General features: G+C 46.8%; 1 long non-coding RNA gene across 1 annotated transcript; it reads right to left on the bottom strand.

Annotated features, from left to right (window-relative positions):
• Window positions 1–2,067: 2,067 nt before the first annotated feature.
• LOC132390267 (uncharacterized) lies at window positions 2,068–3,117 on the bottom strand. Its single transcript, XR_009510838.1, has 3 exons — window positions 3,032–3,117; window positions 2,708–2,875; window positions 2,068–2,571 (listed from the first exon to the last, which is right to left on the bottom strand). It is a non-coding gene; the product is annotated as an uncharacterized LOC132390267 (long non-coding RNA).
• Between the last annotated feature and the right edge of the window lie 1,894 nt (window positions 3,118–5,011).

The raw sequence follows: 5,011 nt of genomic DNA, 5'->3' as shown, positions 1-5,011 counted from the left end.
CTTGCGCGAATTTTGTAATAGTGTTAAATCAAAATGAATTCTTAAGCCGACGAGAGGAGAGCTGCTTAAATTCTTCCTCGGGCGCAGGAAAGGATGGACATTCAATACAGCATCACTGGCACTGAACAGCACAGGAATGAAATTAAATCCACACCTGCAGTTCCCTCTACTCACATTTCGGAAATAAATGAGCTATTCGCTCTGTTCCATAACCAAGCCGCGCAATTCACAGACGATTTATACGGACGTAACAGAAGGACGGCTGGTTCTCACAGATGTAGTATAGCCCGTGTCCTCCTGTGCAGACATTTCGATTCACAATTATTCCATGATATCCAATCAGGAGAGAGGAATTCAGTCAAAGGCAGCATCTCGGCTCCATTAGACCCGCTTCCAAAGCAATGGGAGTAATATTGTCAGCGCGTTCCGCCCACGGCAGAAATACGGGGACACGGCAGGTGACTGTGGAAGCACGTAGCTAGAGAAACACTTCCGAATATCAGAATTAACTCTCAGTTTCTGCTACTTGCAGATGTGATAGCGACTTACCGGGAATTCCAACGGCTGAAATAACAGGGTAGTAAATGTCTTCTATCCGCCACATTACTGTATATCCCACTTGAGTGACGCAGTGAACGCTATTGTCCTGAATTCCACAGCTCGGCAAGACACTCTGGGCTGAATACAGCAACAAACTATGATTTATACAGGGGATCAATCTGCAGTAACGGAAGACCCACCTTTGATTCTGCTATTGAACCAACAAATTACATCACCGGTGTCTCGGGTCCAAATGCTGTCGGCATGTAACACAAACACATTAATACTATTGGCATTAGCTCACTTAGATCCTTCTGCGTAATTTTACCAAAATGTGCAACGAGACCAATAAGTGAGCAGTCAGCGGCTCTGTTTACAACTTTTCCACAGCTGTATTGTCAATGGTCACGACTGTTCCCATTTTCCAACCTGAAACTTTCACTGTGGCTCTCTTCCCACAAGCATTCCGGAATCGATGTTTCCAGCATTTTCGGCACTTTTCACAGTCACGCCGGCTGTTTCCTCTGCAAGTAGAACCGGTTTCCCCTCAGTGTGGACGTGATCCAGGGACACATGAGAACCTTCCCAGTTTCCTTCTGCAGACTTTCAATTAACGTCATTGATTTTTTAATATATATTCAGCAGATCCACTTTGGTCGGTCAGACACCAAAACCACCCCAACACGTCCCACTATGTGCCACCAGATATGAAATGTACTCGCTGTACCGACAAGCTGTGTAGTTCTTCATCAGCCCTGGATCACATCAGTGTTTACCTCATTTTGATCAGCTTCCCACTATAATGTTTATTTCCAATAACATGAAGCTCAGAGCTGTGCACGGTTCCCTCCTTCTCTTAAACCATCTTCCCACATCTTGTGGTGTGTGTGTGTGTGTGTGTGTTTGTGTGTGTGTGTGTGTGTGTGTGTGTGTGTGTGTGTGTGTGTGTGTGTGTGTGTTTGTGTGTGTGTGTGTGTATGTGTGTGTGTGTGTGTGTGTGTGTGTCTGTGTGTGTGTGTGTGCGAGCATAAATGCCCCTATTACATTTCTTCAAATGTATATAATAGAATTTCCTGCCCGTGCTGCGGACTTTTAAACCTTAGTGACGGACAAAGCCGCTGTTGAATCCACCTGAGGAACAGTTAGATTTTGAAATATTGTGGAGTTCAATTAGCTGTAGGAATACAATTGGCTGTTCAGGCTGCCACTCGCTGTTCTGTGAGTTATGAGCGCAACCACCAACACGTTTGTCTCTGGGAAATGCTGGCATAATTTAACAGAATATATTCTCCCATGTACAGAATCCGCTCCGTATACCGACGTTTTCAACTCCTGCTTTGTCCTTAAGATATCCGTGTAGTTAGCATTCCCCTCGCAGTGTCATGGTAGAAAGAAATGCAGGACCGCCAAATAAGGCCAGCTCTCTCTCTGTACCCTCTCCCTTTCTTTGTGGAGTGTAAGGAGGGGTTGAGTTTCCCAGCAAGGGGGCTGGGTGGAGATGAGATCCTGGGCACCCAGGGTGAGGGGGACAGCAGAAACCTCAAATCAAACTCGTCCGAAACGAAGACAGGATGTTACAGTGGTTTATTGATTTCATCGACAAATGTAAATTAAACGATTTGTGAGCTGCTGACGTTCGGGAATAAATGAGTTGCTCCCGACTCACTCACAGTCACACACAATTAACTGACCGGCGACAACCAGGGGCAGTTTGAATAATCAGTCCCGTTTCTCACTGTCACTCTGCATCACGGAACTGATGATTATCAAATCACACTTCAGGGCCGTGTCCCAGATCACCGCAGATCCAGGGTCATTTCTGAACCCTTGCGAATTGCTTCTGGAGTGCGGAAAGATAAGGGCGGGAGTTAAGGGGGGGGGGGGGGTGGTATCGGCCAAATTGTCTCCATCTTGTGGACGGGTATATTCACACATTCAGACGTTTACAGGTACACTCTCAGTCCGGGTCTAGACTCCTGTAGAGACTCCAGTTCATTCTCCCCAGTCCCACTGAAATTATTCACCGCCAGCCTGAAACGGATGGAAAAATAAAGATGAAAAAGAAACCAGATTATATAACCGTGTCAGTAACAGAGTACTGGGGTACCAGAAAACCCGCGGATCTGATGAAATTTTTATCACATTGAACATTAACACAGACACTCACATGATCTGCTCCAGACTCGGGTGGGTCAGTATGAGCCGGCGGAGAGCAGGGACAGACTGGTCTGTGAGCGGGTTCCATCCCAGGTCCAGCTCTATCAGTGATCGGTTTGTACTGAGAGCGGAGGCGAGATCCTCAGCACCAGAATCTGTAAGTTCGACATGGTTCAGACTGGAAATGAGAGATAGAGTGAGGGTGAAGGACACAGAGAGACAGGGGCTGTACAAATTTCCAGAATTTATCAGTAACACAATTACTGATCACATTAATGTTCAGTGTCAGACACCCAGTGTCTGTAAACACAATCTCCCACAGTCTGGTACTCACTTCAGTGTTTGTATTTTACACTCCGGGTTCCCAAGAGCCGCAGACACCAGTTTCACTCCTGAATCTCCCAGGTCATTCCGTCCAAGACTAAACAGAAACAGGCAAATTAATGAATGGGTCAGAAGGAATTTCTCTCACTCGGTTATTTCAGGAAATATTAAACCCTTCAGTAAATCACTGATCAGTGTTCCCATCACTGTCAATGTCCCTCACTGACCAGTTACAGGGGATTCACTGATGTCAGTAATTTAGTCTGTCGGTGTGACCTTGTAAACTCCTCATATTCTGTCTCATTGCGCGATGGTTAGGAAAGTGTTCCTGACCTGTGAGTGGATCGGAAGGGACAGGGTTGAAGGGGAGAAAGTCCCACAGTGAGGAAGATTTGTGAATAGAGAAATGTTGGTGGGAAATGACACCATCTGAGGAAAAGGATGGAAAGACGGGACATGAAGGAGGAAGGGGGATGTGAAAGAGAGATCCCACAGGACGAAGCAGGATGGAGAAGAGAGATTCCACAGCAGGAACGGAGTTGGGGAAGAGACATCTCACAGGAGGAGGGGGGATCGCATTTGTCACAATTCTTCACAATCATATCCACTATAGTTTTACCCAAATCCCTTTACATTGAAACAACACAATGGAACAATTTCACAGTTCAGAGTGAGAGAAAAATTAAGTTACCTCAATACCTGGAACTTGTGCAGCCAGGGTCCCAGCTGCTGGATTCCTTCACACAAAATGTGGCAGTACGACAGGTCGAGACGTTTTATTGTATCACAGAGTCTGACAACATGAGATAGGACCGCGCAGTCAACTGGGATCAGTGTCATTCCACTGAATGAAAGTTCTTCCACAGATCCCAGTGCGGTCTGAGCCAGTTCACGATTCTGAGACTCAAACAGGTAGTGAAATGTGTTCAGGAGCCTCCTTTTACCAGCTTCACTCGATGTGTTCCCACTCTGGCGTTTAACCTCCTCCTTCACCCAGTCCATCACCCGGCAGGTTGTTTCATGAGGAAATGGACCCAGAAACTCCTCCAGACCCCGAGCTGTCATTGGGGAGGAGAGACCAGCAACAAAACGGAGAAATACCTCGAATCGCCCATCTGTCGTGTTGTGGGCTTCAGTGAGGAATTTCAGGATATCCTCGGGATGTATAGTCAGGAATTGTGCGACTGCAGCTGCAAACTCTTGGATGGTGAGGTGTGGGAATGTGTACACCACACACTGGGCAGAATCCTCTCTCCCCAAAAGCTCCATCAGGAACCCAGACAGGATCTGGGAAGGCTGCAGATTGTAGTTGTTCAAATCTCCATCTGTAAACACAGTTCTCTTCTCGGACACTCCTCTGAAGGCCATCTGACCAACCCTGAGTAACACATCACGGGGGTTCTCAATCTCACGGCTGTGGTTTTTCAGGATGCTGTAAATATAGTAGGAATACAGTTGGGTGATGGTCTTGGGAATTTGCTGTGGGTCCCTGTCTCTTTGTGTGAAGAAAGGGCCGAGTGCAAGTGCGAGGATCCAGCAGTAGGAGGGGTTGTAGCTCATGGTATACAGGATCTCGTTCTCCTTCACATGTTTGAAAACAGCTGCCGCCACCGTCTGATCATCAAAATGCTTCATGAAATATTCCTTCCATTGCTCACCAGCAAATCCCAGGATTTCTGCCCAGACCCTGATATCTGCCTTTTCCAATAACTGTAACGCAGTGGGGCGTGTGGTCACCAGCACCGAACACCCTGGGAGCAGCTTGCCCTGGATTAAACTGTACACAATGTCCGACACTTCACACCAGCACTCAGGATCTGGGCACTGGTGCCTGGGTTCTTTATCTCTCCATTTATCTGCAAAATAGATTCTGTGTTTGAATTCATCCAAACCATCGAATATGAACAACAATCCCTGTGGGTTCTTCCAGACATCTCTCAGGAAATTCCCAAAGTAAGGATACTGATCCAGAATCAGTTCCCTCAGGTTT

Source organism: Hypanus sabinus, unplaced genomic scaffold (assembly GCF_030144855.1).
Source record: "Hypanus sabinus isolate sHypSab1 unplaced genomic scaffold, sHypSab1.hap1 scaffold_825, whole genome shotgun sequence".
Classification (NCBI taxonomy): domain Eukaryota; kingdom Metazoa; phylum Chordata; class Chondrichthyes; order Myliobatiformes; family Dasyatidae; genus Hypanus; species Hypanus sabinus.
The sequence above is the reverse complement of the archived record's forward strand: the minus strand, read 5'-3'. Positions and strand labels throughout refer to the sequence as shown.